Consider the following 15,923-nt stretch of genomic DNA (forward strand, 5'->3'; position numbering starts at 1 on the left):
AGATCACATTCTCTTTAGGTTTTCTCTGTGTGCTCCAAACTCATTAAATGTAAACTCATCAGAAGCCCGAACCACCATCAGGCAAATAATTCTGGTGCGACCCGAAATATTGTTACCCGTCAAATTACCTGTCCAATCAGAGCTTCCTAACCAAGGTGTCCATAACTCTTCAACACGCTGTCAGCTCCCGGTCAGAAAGACGCATTTAGTTCAGTGTCCATGAGATGATATTCAGAAAGGATCTTTAATTTGATTGATTTTAGTTTCCTCTGCGATCAACTCTGCGTATCATGTCTCCATGTGCGCCAGTCAAAGGTGTTAATTATAACATGTCAAATGACAGAGGGGCTTAAAAACTAACCAAATATTCAGTTATTTTTTAAAATTATATATATGTGAACACACACATTTAAAATTTTGCCCCCCCAGAGGTAGTCCTGGCCCCCCCAACTTTAAAAGTCTAGCTCCGCCACTGCAGGCAGGGAGTCCCCGGTTCGAGGTCGGCATGCTCAGAGTAGAGAACCCTTCATGTACAAAAAAAAAAAAGTCTTGGAAAGGAAGGAAGGCACTTAGTTTACTTTGAGACTTTTGGCAGACAGCTGTACACGAGCACTGACGCCTGCTGGGACATTGCCGCGATTTCCACAGCACGAAACAACGCCGATGTGTCCCCACCACAGACCTGCTGGGAGAGGAATGCCACTTACCCAACACGACACAATGCTACCGGATTGTTGCCATTTTAAATGATAGAGTTTTGATTTTGACACATTTTATTTATAAAGTGCAAAAAAAGGACATGGTAAGTACATGTATTAACAAAAACACAAAAAGACTCAAAATAATACAAGTGAAAAAAAGGAAATGCAAGTACTTGTATGAAAAAATAAAACGCACAAAGACTCGATGGACTATAATAAAGTGCAAAATAATAAAGAAAATAACGTGCAAAAACGTAAAAAAAAAATAAAAAAAAAAGACTTCAAACCTAATAAGTGGAATAGAAAAAAAGGGCAGAGGAAATTCACATGATAAAAAAACAAAAACAAAAAACAAATTGTTACAAAAGCCACTCGTACAAAGTTCAAGGAAGTTCTACTTCCTTAAAGTAGAACTTCAAGTTGCTCGTCCGCCTCCTCTACCGTCGTCGTCGACGCTGGACAAAAAAAGTTCTAACGGACTGCAGTCATCGGACAGGAGGAGGGGACATGAGTTTTGCGGCAGGTCCCTCCTGGACGGCGGGCTCTGGAGCAGAGGCAGGTCCCTCCTGGACGGCGGGCTCTGGAGCAGAGGCAGGTCCCTCCTGGACGGCGGGCTCTGGAGCAGAGGCAGGTCCCTCCTGGACGGCGGGCTCTGAAGCAGAGGCAGGTCCCTCCTGGACGGCGGGCTCTGGAGCAGAGGCAGGTCCCTCCTGGACGGCGGGCTCTGGAGCAGAGGCAGGTCCCTCCTGGACGGCGGGCTCTGGAGCAGAGGCAGGTCCCTCCTGGACCCATGGCTCTGTGGGTACCTCCCATGGCTGCGAGCTCTCAGTCACCCTGGTGGTAGTTTCTGAACCACTTCTGGTATTGACTCGTTCCCTTCTGGTAGTCTGGCTGCCATTCTTCGCTGGGAGACGGCCGCCAACAGGGAGAGGCGGGTCCTGCGGGGACCATTCCCCAGCAGGACCCTCGGCTCCCTAATGGCTACCGTCTCCCAGCGCTCAAGCCCGCTGGGATACCGCCTCCATCAGGGAGCGGCGGGTCCTGCCGGGACCATTCCCCAGCAGGACCCACCGCTCCCGGATGTCAGCCACTCAACCAGCGGGGAATGGCAGCCAGACTACCGGAAGGGAAGGAGTCAATACCAGAAGCAGGTCAGTCCTGCAGGAAAGGAGAACACAGGTAGGTCATTGAATGTGGTCATCGATTTTTACATACCTGCTCCAAGATTCTGATCCACCGCTTGAAGTTGTGGTTCAAGTCCTTCAGCTGCATAGTGGGCCAACTTGCATCCACAAGTCTCACCTGGGAGTGGGCTTTGAGGGGAGGTGGATGTCAAGTCGGGATGCGGCATAGCTGCACCCCTCTACGGGACAAGGCTGTTCCCTGATGTTAACGCGCCCTGTCCCGTAGTTTACTGGAATCCTCTCCAAGTTCTTAACACGAATCTGTCAATGACAAATAATATCAATTCTTAATTGTTAACAGACATACTTTAAGTATTTGTTAAACATAACAGTTATGCGTCACATCCAGGGTAGCTTGCTACCAAGTGAGCGGCAGGCGGGCTAGCTGGCGCTAGCCAGCACGGTAGCGCCCATCTTCCAGCAGGGGCCGCTGCTGGGAGATGGGCGCTACCGTGCTGGCTAGCGCCAGCTAGCGCTCGTTCTACCAAGCTACCCTGAAGAAGACGGTTAAAATTTCCAAGACTTTCTGCTTACATTAACTGAGCAATTACATGGATAAGCATCTCACGGTTAAATAAAATTCAAAACTAATCGGCAAGTATCATATGGAACCGTGTAGAAACACCTGTTGGCTCCACCGTAGCTTGCTACCACGTGCGCAGCTAGCTAGCGTGTTTTCTGCTGTCAAAGTGATATTAACTCACCCATTGAAGGTAAAGTTGCACATTAAACCCGCTTCTATTCTAAACATCACATTTTACATTAAATAAAACTTACCCTGTTTGTGGGACCGCGTCTGTGTCTCTCCTGCTGTCTGTCTGCTCTGAGAAACTCCTGCTCCTCTCCCACCTGTTTTCAATTAACAGCTAATTTAATTGGACACAGGTGCGTGTGACGCAGGAAGTAGGAGGGACTTCACCTGCTCTCTCTCGGAGACTTCACAAGCTGAACGAACAGTAAGTGACGTGGCAAAAGCGGCCGAGTGCTTTAGAGCAGTGGTCCCCAACCTTTTTATTACCGCGGACCGGTCAAGACTTGGAAAATGTTGCTGCGGCCCAGGAGGGGGCGAACCGTCAGATAAGGCGGTGTTGGTGTTCCCGCTACAGCCTGAAAATACCCAATTTGGGTTGTCTTGGACATTTTATCGCAGCCTGTGGGGTTTTCCCTGACTGGGAACGAGAATACGACCTGCTGAATGTGACAGGTAGCCAGGGGCGGATCTAGAAAAATATTTATGGGGTGGCAAGATGGTGGCAGGGACTTTTTCAGGGGTGGCAGCATATATATATATATATATATATATATATATATATATACTGCTCAAAAAAATAAAGAGAACACTTCAGTGTTCACTTAAATGTTAAAGTGTTCCCTTTATTTTTTTGAGCAGTGTACATAGTTTTTAACTTGCATTGTTTCAAAATGAGCTTCATGTAGCACTGAGGCTTAAATACAATTTCTTAATGTATTATAATTAATTATTTTCACATCTTTTGTACTCCTGCTAATTGATATGCATATCAATTGACATGCATTGTGTCCAGAAAACCATTTTATCCCAACACAGGACAAGGAGAAATCTGTCACAAAAATATTAGTAGTGCCATCATTTGTTCTGATTAGAAAACTGATGTTTGATAAATTCTCCATGATACAAATCTATAAACAGTTTAGTTTCTGTTAGTTCTGTCAAGATGCAAGAAAGGGCGAATATCTACTTATATAGGTCAATGGTTTTATTTTAAATATGCTGTAGGAGCCGTAGTTTGACAACTGTTATAAATATCACCATGTTTTGAGAACACAGGGGATTAGCTCAGTTTTTGTCGCTTGTTTTTAGGAATTGCAGCGGCTGCAGTGGCGCCACAATAAAGGTACATACAATAAAGCTGATAAACAGGTGAAGAACCAAACAGAACCACTTCTGACTGTTCGCAAAGCCAAACATCCAATAAAAGTTCCACCAAGCCACTACTAAGGCACTGGGGTCATGATTCTAGACACGGGCAAAACAAGGTTCAATGTCCAAACTTATTGATTGTTCTTGGTGATTTATTTTCCTCTTTCACCAAACAATTACAGACATCAAACTTTCATTTGTTCTCATGCTACCGCTCTTAAAAACCATCAGCCCCAAACCCAAATGCCTGCTGGTCCTTCTCCAGGCTCCTGCACTTATCTATGTGGACTGACCCAGATTACTTCCTGTCTACATTTAGAAAATAAATAAGAAAATAATAAATAACATCAACAATTATCAACCTACAAATAAACTCTGTAAATAATACAAAAAATAGAAATTTAAGAATAAAGTAACAAAATTGAAATGGATAAAGAAATAAAGAAAAAATAGCTCCAACAACTTTTATTCTGCCTTTTCTCGCTCTGTGTCGCTTTACACGGACCCGTTGCCATGGCAACCGACAGACACCAGCTCAACGGGCACATAGAGCAGAGATTACCGATCAGGGGAATCAACACCAAAGAACAAACATTTCCCACACAAAAGAGTAGCAAAAACAATAAAACAGAGCATCCAGTCTGTTACACTATGCTGTCAGACTTAATGTCTATATTTGGATTATTAATAAGTTTTCGCCTGAGCACAGCGGCGGTTGATTAGCTGATTTAAACAGCTGCTCTACTGATGACGTGGTGGGCGGGTTGACCTGTTTTAGTACCAACGGAACCAAAACACACTGAACTGCGCAGCACATGTTAAGGTTATCAAAGTCAGTAGCAGGCTAACAGTTAGGCTAGCATAACTGACCCACTGCTCACTTGTTCAATCTTTTCTTTAAATTAAAAGTTTTCCTCACCTGTGAAATCTGAAGCCCTTATTACCATTATCTATGGCTGAATTAACTACTAAACATTGCGTCCGTTGTTCTGATTCTTTGCGTGATTGTAGTATTTTCCTGACCACCAATATTCCTGACTCAATGGACAGCAATGGCGCATGTGTGACTTACGATAAATCACATAATGTCCAGTCCAGTAACATATACATCTATCAATGCTGCTGCCTCCCGCTCTGTCCTTCTCTCGCACTTCCCGCTACTTAGCAGTGGGTGTCAGGTTACATTGTGTTGCATTCAATGTTGTCGGGGAAAAAAGAGTTTCATGCGCTTAATGTCCGATTTATCATAACTATTTATTAAATTCATTGTCGCTAGCTGGGGTGGCAACAGGGGTGGCGAGGCTCTCGTTTGGGGTGGCAACTGCCACCCCTGTTGCCACCCGCTAGATCCGCCCCTGCAGGTAGCCAATCAGGAAGCGCGGTGACGTAAGAACAGAGGGGGATCCCTAACAGCGGACATATCGACATATCGCGCAACTGAGAGTCCGGTGGATATCGGAGATATGTGGAAATGTTTATTATTATATGTAAAGGTCCTTATTATATATGTTTATGTTTATTCAGTTAAAAATGTTAACTATGAAAAAACAGTCACCTCCAAATCATAGTGCAGCAAATAGAGCGGCTGCTCCCGTCGTCTTTTATCCACCGCCTTTTCTTTTTGTTACGTCTTTTATCTCTTAAAATGACTCAACAAACTGTCACTATTGCTTCTACATCGTCATCCGTGTTTGGTTATTCTAAATCCCCGTATGCTATGTTGGGAGTTTTGTGGATTTTCTTCTGGAATCGGGATGTTTGTGACTGGAATCGGTTCGTGTGGTGTGTTGCTCCTGCCATGTGGCTGGAGACAAGAACCGATCGAACCTATAGTATTTTTATCAGCTCTGTGGTCACAGAGGTTTGGAGAATCGGCCGACAATCATAGGCGTAGGAAGCGGGGGGGGAAGGGGGGGACATGTCCCCCCCAATATTGGAGAGAGACAGAGACACATTCGTCCCCCCCAATAATTTCACCGCAGTTGCGAAGAATTTTAAAATCTTCCACTCGCATGCTTTTATTTTGAAGGCGCACAACAGCGCATTCAGCAGAGCGCTTCCTCCCCCTCCCCCCTCTGAACGGCTCAGAGTAAAGGCAGCAGCAGACGGAGTCAGAAACTCCGTTTGAATCAAGTAAACTGTCTGTCAGGAATGTTGCCATGAATATCGCTCGTTTATAACATCTTGTTGTCAGTTTACTTTTATATATAGAACTAAATCTTTTTGGTTAAGCGGTTTTAATTCTGGAATAGTCACATGTTCAAAATGTTACTGCTTAAAAGTTAGCTAGTTTAGTCACAATGATTTAGAATGAGACTGAAACAGCAGCAAAATTAGCCTTTTTATTATTTAAAGTGAGCAACACCTGATCATACTCGACCACTTAACATGTATTTATATTGAATTATATTATATTATTTAGATATTTAGGAGAACAGCAGAGCTAGAATGATGTTGAAAGCTGATGAAGCTCTGGCGAGGTCTTCATTTAGTTTATTGAAATATGTATTAACTGTTTTTAATTTTTAAATAAACTAAACTATTTTATTATGAGAGGAGCAGGTCAGGGAAGACATAGGAGAGCCAGGTGGAGTTTCAGAGTGTGAAGATATAAACATTATATTAATTACAATAAAACCAGAAAGGAGAACAGATGAAGACTGATGTCAGGTTGATTTCTTTCAATGTTTCAATTTTTGTTTTCATTATTTCCACACTATAAGGGTAATGGTTAGGAGACGATAAGAAAAGTGCTGGAGGAGAGGTTTAAAAATAAATTTGTGAACATTTTTGCTACACATTAAATAGAGTTGAGATGTATAATAATGTACATCTGAAAATGAAGTTGTTTAAATTCTCATTCTGTATGATAAAAACATACTTTTTATATTTAGTTCACATTCTGACACTGTACATTACTGTAGTGTCTGTTGTAAATCCATGAATCCCTGCAGGAACATCAGGCTGCAGAGAGTCAGAGGGAGGCAGAGACAGAAACACGTATCCGTAGATATTTTAGTTAAATGTTTGCGGCTGAAAATGACAGGAAAAAAAACATTTTGGTTTTTTGAATCAGTGCTTTTATGGATCATGTTTGGTAAGTTACTGAATGCAGAGCTGGAAAGTGAGACTGAGTTAACAGTGAGGAGCTAAAGGTCTGTTAGACGTGAAAAGTATCATTTTAATTTATTTTGTAGATCAAACTGTTGCACTGATGTAGAGAGATGTTCAAGAAGAACAAAACTTGTTTTTTAGATTTTATTTTTGTTGGTCAAACTGATGTATTGAGTTTAAAACTGTCGAGTCCTATTTTAGCTGTTTTCTACTTTGGTTTTAGAAAGAGGTAGAACCAGTTCAGTTACCAGTCAATTTATATCAATGCATTTTGACCAATAATCAAATGTCTTTTGACCAATAAGATATATCAGAATCCGGTAGCCTGTCTGTGCTACCAGAGTATTTATCTTTCTAGTTGTGAGGAACATTCTAAAGCAGGGTGTCAAACTCCAGTCCTCGAGGGCCGGTGTCCTGCAACTTTTAGAAGTGCCTCTGCTGCACCACACCTGAATAGAATAATTAGGTCATTAGCAAGGCTCTGGAGAACTGAGGAGGTAATTAAGCCATTTGATTCAGGTGTTTTGTACCTGTGGCACATCTAAAAACTGCAGGACAGCGGCCCTTCAGGACTGGAGTTTGACACCCCTGTTCTAAAGTGAGTGTTCATCCTGGAATGATGGTCATTAAACTATGCATAACTTTAATCCAATTATTGGATTGTAGAATATTTGTTACTGAAACAAGGGGTCAAATTAGAGTAACGCATTACTGAAGTGATGATGGAATAATTGTTTGACATTTCAAATCTTTTTTCACGTTCCTGTCAATCCAAACAAACATGCAGTCAGTTTCTAGAGCAGTGTTTCTCAACCCTGGTCCTCAGCGCCCCCCTGTCCTGCATGTCTTAGGTATTTCCCTTCTGCCACACACCTGAATTGTATCTCTGGGTGATTAACAGGCTTCTGCACCACTTGATGGTCATGCAATCATTTGAATCAGCTGTTCTGGAATAGAGGCACATCTAAAACATGCAGAGCAGGGGCATTGAGGACCAGGGTTGAGAAACACTGTTCTAGAGTTTCTGACTCAGAACCTTTCATCCAGTGAAATGGACCTTACCAAGCTCCGCCCAGAAACGCCCCTCGAAAGTCCCACGTGACTTCATGTCTCACATTAACAGCCTCGCAGAGCTAATAGCTTCTATGGAGGAAGGTGGGAGGTTCCGTCTGAGCAGGTGGAATCTAAGTAGCTGATTGATGGTTAAAAAGTTGAAATCAAGAACTGAAAAAGGAGAAGATGAAGATAAAGAGTTAAGAATACCTCGGACTTCTGGAAGTCGGCGTCGGGGGAATGTTCAAGACTCTATCGGGAAATCCCGAGGACTGGTGAACGAACTTTGGACGAAGACTACGGCGGGTAGACACAGCTGTGCTGTGAGTGGACCAGAGTGGGGAAATGGTGAAAGAGACGGGAGTTCTGAAACATCGAATAGTGAAAGGATGAGTTCAAAAAGAGGAAATTCTTCAGCAACGGCAGGTGGAGAAAAGAAGGGAAGAGTAGTGAAAAGCTGGGATGAGTCTGAAGAGGAAATGGAGAGGTAAGTGAGAGAGTTCAAAGTGATTGTTAGAGTTAATGAGGAGATCAGTCCAGTTAAACTTTCCACGATTCTGAAGAATCAAGTGGGGGATATCACTAATGCAAAAGTACTAAGAGATGGAAACTTAATGGTAAGTTGTAATACAGAGGAACAAAAAGACAGAGCATGTAGGATGAGAGAAATGGGAAAATATAGAGTGTGGTACAAGAAGGAAGTAAATGGAGGAAGGGAGTGATTTGGGGGATCCCAGTGGAGGTGTCAGATGAGGAAATCAAATCAAATCTCAAAGGAGGAAAAATAAAAAATGTAAGAAGGCTTCAGACCTTTAAAAATGGAGAAAAAACCAACAGTGAAAGTATCCTGATAGAGTTTGATGAAGAAAAACTCCCAGAAAAAGTCTATTTAGGATATTTGTCCTACAATGTAAGAGAGTATGTCCCACGACCAATTAGATGTTTTAAATGTCAAATAGTTTTGGATGGATTATAAACGATGAGATAAGTAAGATGGGAATAAATCATTATTTAATTAGTCCTGTGGTGAGTATTCCCGATACTCCATCTTGGTTAAGTGGAAAACCTGAATTTGATTTAAGCTTATTGGAAAAAGGCAGACAAATAGAAAAAAAGAGGTGGAAAGGTATAAAAATAAAGAATATGCTGAGTATTTACAAGTATATACAGATGCTTATGAAAAATAAAAGAATAACAGACAGATTGACAGTTTATGCAGGTGAGCTAATGGCTATATTAATGCCTCTTGAATAGAGTGAGGAAACGAGAAAAAGAGAAATATTGATTTGTTCAGATTCAAGTAGTGCATTAATAAGTATTTTAGAACAGAATTCAGAAACGAGACAAGATATCATATTGAATATTAATTAATTTTTAGAATTAAAAAATATGGGTCCAGGGTTAAGTTAATTTGGATTCCTGCTCATATTGGAATAGTAGGATGAGTTGGCGGATAAATTTGCTAAGAGTGCAACAAAAAGGGATAGTGTTGAGGTAAATATCAAAATAAGCAGAAATGAGGTCAAAAGTAAGTAGCATTTAGCTGTGCGTCACAGCTAAATGCTACCGGTCGATGAGGAAAACAGCAGATCCTCACACCCTCAGCATAAATATAGCTGTGGACAAGATCACTGACGCCTATTGTTCTTGCAAGGCTGGATAAGTCGGACATTCATGGTTTTGAGGGTTCGAATGTGCCTAGGACTTTCACACTGTACTCGTTTTTTTAATTAATAAATCTGAAACGGTACTTGATTTTATACTTTAATCTACTTTATTTAAACCAGTAGTTCCCTAGTCTGGTCCTCATGTACCCCTCCACTGCATGTTTTAAGTGTCCTGCTTGCAAACAGCTTACTTAAATGATTAAAAGGCTTCTGCAGCACTTGTTGGGAACCACTGGTTTAGACTGTTATTTCTCTCTTTTTCTTCTGTGGCATGTTGGCCTTTTCCTTTGGTACAAATATGGATTATCCAGTCCGATCAACCAGAAGTTCCAGGAAATTCTTTGAGATAACAAAAAAATGACTATATCTGTACCAATTTTTTTATTTCTTATTTTGTAAGGAGACCCGGTGTGACTACAGAGGTTTTCCTGGATGGGAGGCAGTTGACAGCTTGGCAGAGAACCTTTTGAGCCCCAACAGAACAATAACTGCATTGTCAACAACAGAGGTAGAAAATGTCTTGCAGCTGTATTCTAACCTGCATGCTATGGACAAGCAGCCCCCCAAATACACCTTAAAAAACAAGAAGAGCACGTTACCAGGACCATGGAGGGCTTCCCGGAAACAAAGTGGCTCTGCACCTGGTCAGCAAGCAGCTGAAAGGTAACCTGTCTGATTTTTGACACAATGGATAACTTGTTTGCATATTCACTCATGGAAACCAAATACATTTTTTTTTTTCTCAGCGTTGTAAAGTTTTAAGCTTAGGAGATTAATGTGGGTTTGCTGAGCTCATCAAAATGAGAAGTACTTTTCTACTGCACTTCATTGCTGCTCCAATCAAATCAGTGTTGATGAACTTTAGTGTTTTTCTACTATTTCAATGACCCGTTTGTCACACAGACTCTTCATGGCCAGGCTGCCCAGAGACCTGTGACTCAGAGTGTCTGAGTGCATTTGCCTTAAGCTGTTGAAAGAATATCGGCAAGCAAGAAACCGGCCAAAAGACACCAAGGGGAAGGTTTTACCCATCCCGCAGTCTATTGTTCAAACATACTGCCACATTAAACAACTGCTTGAGGACCCCCAGCCCATACAGGACGAGACCAACTTGTTGTTAGTCACCATCAACAATACCACTGTGTGTGTTTGGTAAGAAGTTTTTTATTTTCAACAGATATTGCACTTTAAAGATGGCTCGACTTTGAAAGGAAACAATTTCTGTTTTTATCTTTCAGGCTACATGAGCGGCAGAAGAGAACAGACAGGGACTCTCTTCTCCAAGGTGTGAAACTTCCTCCGAAGGTGTCCGTGGCTGACGCCTCCGTCCCAGAAGCGAGACGGCTCCCCTCCATTCCTGTGGAACACGGACATAAAAGCATGGAGTTTAAGGAACCTGAAAACAGTGAAGGCGAGGCACTGATCAGTCAACGGGTTGGTGGAAAAGCTGGCTTCACACAGCATTATCCTCCATCATACCAGGAAGGACACTTTTCACAGGCCCCAGTTCCTGCCAGCTTCTTGTATCCACAGACTGATCAGCCACCATCATCTGCTTGGTCCCACTGTGAGCAGAACCAGGTGCCACAAGCGCCATCCACTTCTTTGGGTTTCTGCTACGGTCCACCAGCTCCAGTTTTGACCTCATTTGGACAAGGACAATTCCTACCCAAATAACAGTCAAAAACAAAACGTTAATTATGTAAATATTAAATATTTAGCACAGATAGGATTTAAATATAATTACTAGATCATGTCAAATCTTTTTTCACGTTCCTGTCGATCCAAACAAACATGCAGTCAGTTTCTAGAGTTTCTGACTCAGAACACGTAACCATCATGCGCCTGGCGGTCCTCCGTGCCGCCAGGCCTACTGTGCCATTGCTGATCACCTAGGACATCGACACACTTGAGGTCCATTACATTGAATAAAATGCCTCTTAATTTCTTCACGAACATCGCTAAGCAGCACACTGGGCAACTCCGAGTGGAACTTGGAGGAGAGGTGGATGTCAAGTCGGGATGCGGCATAGCCGCACCCCTCTACGGGACAGGGCTGTCCCCTGATGTTAACGCGCCCTGACCCGTAGTTGACGAGGATCCGCCTCTCCAAGTTCTCAACACCATGAGCCGTTTTTAGATGCCCAGCCAGTTTTGGTGTTAGGTGTTGGCATAAGGGGCATCTATAGGGAGACATTCTTGAAAAAGAATTTGATCAATCAATGACAAATGAAATCAATTTTTAATTGACAGAATTGTTTAATGTAGCCATTCTTTTACAGCAGCTGGATCAGGTTCTATTATCCCCTGTGCAGATATACTTCAAATATGTCACAGAAGTCTGAAAGAATTTGCATTTAGAAGGGGACAGTTTGAGACCAAAATTAGCAATGCGTTGGAGGACCCTCATTAACCCTTTTGGTGAGTATATTTGTGGTGCCGCGACTCTGTTCTGCTGTCTGTGTCTGAGGAGCTCCTGTCTCCCACCCCTCTACAGGACAGGGCTGTCCCCTGATGTTTACTCGCCCTGACCCGTAGTTGACGAGGATCCGCCTCTCCTCCAAGTTCTCAACACCATGAGCCGTTTTTAGATGGCGAGCCAGTTTGCAGGTTAGGCGTTGGCAGATGGGGCATCTTGGAGACATTCTTGTACAGCAGCTGGATCAGGTTCTATTATCCCCTGTGCAGATATACTTCACAGAAGTCTGAAAGAATTTGCATTTAGAAGGGGACAGTTTGAGACCAAAATTAGCAATGCGTTGGAGGACCCTCATTAACCTCACCTCATGTTCTTCAACCCAGCTTGAAAATATATCATCTAAGAAGGCAACAACCTCCAACAATTTTTAATTAACAAACATACTGTAAGTATTTGTTAAGCATAACAGTTATGTGTCACATCCAGGGTAGCTTGCTACCAAGTGAGCAGCTGGCGGGCTACCCTGGATGTGCTAGCCAGCCCACTTGGTAGCAAGCTATCGTGGAGCAAACAGGCGTTTCCACACTGTTACGAATTCGAACGTTTTCTGCTTTCAAAGTTACATTAACTCGCCCATTGAAAGGGTGAGGAAGGGGAAGAGTGAGGCCGATCCCAGAGTCGTGAGTTCGATCCTACCAGTCGCCATACTATGTTTTAGTGAAAAGATTTCGCACAATCAATGTTTAAGTGTTATGAAGTAATGACTGTTTGTTTGTGTTTTTGTATCTTGAACATTTTAAATGCTTTTTTGTACAGATGGTGTAGTACTGTAAAGTAAAACACAACACTTTGTAATAAAAGGCTTTCGTTTTAAAACTGATGAATTCCTTAATTTTTTTTATTCTATCAATATAGTCAAATTGATGTTAAATTATACTGTATGCTATATACAGTATATTTTAATATCTGTAATCATACCCAGTGCTTATTTTCATTTTTCACAGCTAAACAATGACTGAAACTAAAATATTCTTTCAAGTGTCTTTCCTTAAGTACTTTTTGAGTGAAGTGAATGATATTTTTTTCTAGTGTATGCTTAAAATTATTACCAATAATTCAGAATTGGAAGCAGCTAACATTTACTCACAGTAAAAGACCATAGACCTCATCGATTTCAAAGAACCAAATATTTATTCATCAACAATTAAGACGGTGAATTAAACATTTTTAGTTGGTCCAAAAACATTGTAGCATTTGGATGCAACACATTTCCATTGAAGTCTCCCATTTCTTTCTTCAACCAAGAAATGTGTGGTTTGCTGAAGGACTTGAAACCTTTTACACTATGGTTTGTTGAATTACTTGGTGTACACAATGACATCAATCAACCTAAAACAAAATAAATATCACTCTGTGAACTAAATAAAAACTATATGAAACAGTTTGTGAAGTTATTTAAAGTAAAGAAAACATTTATTTTTTTAATTTGTTCCAGTCACTGCTGGAACACATTCAGCTCACTGGGAGGTGAAAGTGAGACTTTCATTAGAGGGACAGTAAATTTGCCCCCTATATTGGCTGTGTCCTGTTTCAGCTATTCTAAACTGCCCGCATTTTTTGCATGTGTTGTGCAAAACTTTGCGTGTCAGTTTTCGAGGTTCTCTACCAGGTTGAGCAGGGGCCACAGCAGAGTCCAGAGCAGGGGCCACAGCAGAGTCCAGAGCAGGGGCCACAGCAGAGTCCAGAGCAGGGGCCACAGCATAAGCATGTGGAGGAGGGGTGGAGAGGCTCCACAAACTCTGTTGCTGTTGGGTAGTGAGGATAATGGATCCCTGTGGTGCCACTGGAGTAATTGCCACTAGCTGAGGCCTTTTGGGTGGGGCAGGGAGAAGCTGCCGCTGTCCTGATGGATTTGTCCCATCAGTGAATTGTAGCTTTTTTTTATTTTGACTGCCCCACAGTGTTGGATGGTAGCCTGTACGAATGCAGTGGCCCTGAATGTGGTACGCCGTAATGCGGACGTATATTTGCAGGCAGAAGTGGGTCAGCAGCAACAGAAAAGCGGCTGGGAAGGTTTAACCCTTGAAGTACCACAGCGGTTTCTTGCCTTTTGACCCTTCTGTTATGCCACTGAACCAGGGTGGTGTAGCTCACATCCACTAGCTGCAGGTTTGTCTGCCCCATCACAGCTCCATTTGCCAGAACGAGCTGCCTGATCTTCCTTTACTCTTGAAGGATTAAATCCCACCTGGAGACTGTGCCTGCCCCTCTTTTCTTTGGACTACGACGGATATTGCACAGCCGGACAAAGATGGTCTCCACCAGGCGGCAGCAGTCTGGCCATTGGGCAGATGGGGCTGGAGTGGTTAAAGCATGCCTCTTCACACTCTCAACCCCAGGAGTAAATTCCTGCCTCTTCTTGGGGGACCTAAACCTCCCAGTGTTCAATTTCTCTTGATGCCTTGCAGCAAATACCACCCTCTGTTCATCAAACTCCAGCAGGTTCTGCCACAGAGCAACAATGCAGCTCACCTAAACAGGAAAATAAAACAATTATACATGAGGACACAGCAATATGCAAGTGAGGTGAAAGGTGTGTGCATGTCTGCAGCAAGCAACAACGCATGTGACTCACCTCCTGGTTGGTCAGCACCAGTGAGGTTTTGCTCCTTAGCTCCACCAGATACTCAGCCAAGCTGTCAACTTTGCCCAGGCCTGGTACACCGACCTCATCTAAACCCTGAGAAAACAACAAAAAATGTTGAAGTTATTTTTTATTTTTCTTCAATTCTACAGCTTACTAAGAATGCCCACCTCTGACAGGCTAGGTTCTGTCGGTTTTATCCTCGGGGAGTGCTGCCCTCGGAAAATAACGCGTTAGCCAATCTGTGACTTACTCGAGAAACACAAAAGGGTTGAGAGGGTCCACCATAGGAAAAAAAGAGATGAAAAATGTTGATCGCGATCTGTTCCTCTAAAGAGTAATAAGTGAAATAAGAGATAATAAGAGAACAACATAGGAGCTGAAAAGCGTGGATCCATTTCTGTGTGTCTGTCAGCTGTGTGTGTGTCTGTCAGCTGTGTGTGTAAGCTTCTGCCGCTGAGCAGACCTTATGTGTTTAAATGTACTCTTTTCTGTTTATTGCAATGTGTTTTAAAACCATGGTCAACATTGGGAGATTATAATCTGTGGGAGGTTTTTGATTTTGTCTCCTGTGTTTGGTTTCTTTGCCGCCGTGCGAGCGAAACTGCAATAAAAAGAAAAAGAGAAAAGAGAGAAGAGGTGATTTCTGAGTCTAAATTTTGAGCCTAAACAGATATGATCCAAAGTGGGACACCAGGACATGGATTACGCTCAGTGAGCAAATAGAAGCACTAATAACTTATTTGGCAGAGCATGATGAATATCAAAATAAGAGAAAAACAAAAAAGGATAGAATACCTGGTGCAGAAGAAAGGAGGCGACTTGTTAAACAGACGTCCTTTGGGAAAATACCGGCTGGAAGGAATAAATGACGCTAAGGGAAAACTGGTTGAAACTAAAATAATCCTGCACAATTCACTATTTTCACATGTGGTAAAATTAACTGTATGAAAGATGAATGAAGTTACATATAATAATTTTTATTATAAACAAAATAAAGTGACTTCTAATGTGTTGAAGTTTTTGAAACTCAGCTTAGCTGTAGAGGGGTTTAAATTTAGACTTAATGAAACTTAAAAATTGAGATTTATAGCAGACTTGAACTTTATCATGGATTAATCAGTATTTTTATCTCTTATTATCAAAAACAAGATTTCTTTTCATTTGAAACTTGATCACCTTAAAATATCTAAAGAAGGAACAGAATTGGTATATAAATATGAGTATGTGTTTGATTCAAA

General features: G+C 42.1%; 2 long non-coding RNA genes across 2 annotated transcripts; one reads left to right on the top strand and one right to left on the bottom strand.

The window, feature by feature from the left end:
- Positions 1-7,371: 7,371 nt before the first annotated feature.
- On the top strand, positions 7,372-10,750 carry LOC145550401 (uncharacterized). The gene is made up of 3 exons (XR_014086301.1): positions 7,372-8,439; positions 10,020-10,282; positions 10,523-10,750. It is a non-coding gene; the product is annotated as an uncharacterized LOC145550401 (long non-coding RNA).
- A 2,490-nt stretch (positions 10,751-13,240) lies between these two features.
- Positions 13,241-14,987, bottom strand: LOC145550402 (uncharacterized). The gene is made up of 3 exons (XR_014086302.1): positions 14,853-14,987; positions 14,674-14,778; positions 13,241-14,570 (listed from the first exon to the last, which is right to left on the bottom strand). It is a non-coding gene; the product is annotated as an uncharacterized LOC145550402 (long non-coding RNA).
- Positions 14,988-15,923: the final 936 nt, after the last annotated feature.

This window comes from Poecilia reticulata, unplaced genomic scaffold, assembly GCF_904066995.2.
Source record: "Poecilia reticulata unplaced genomic scaffold, P_reticulata-male-v2 Scaffold_41, whole genome shotgun sequence".
NCBI classification, from domain to species: Eukaryota; Metazoa; Chordata; class Actinopteri; order Cyprinodontiformes; family Poeciliidae; genus Poecilia; species Poecilia reticulata.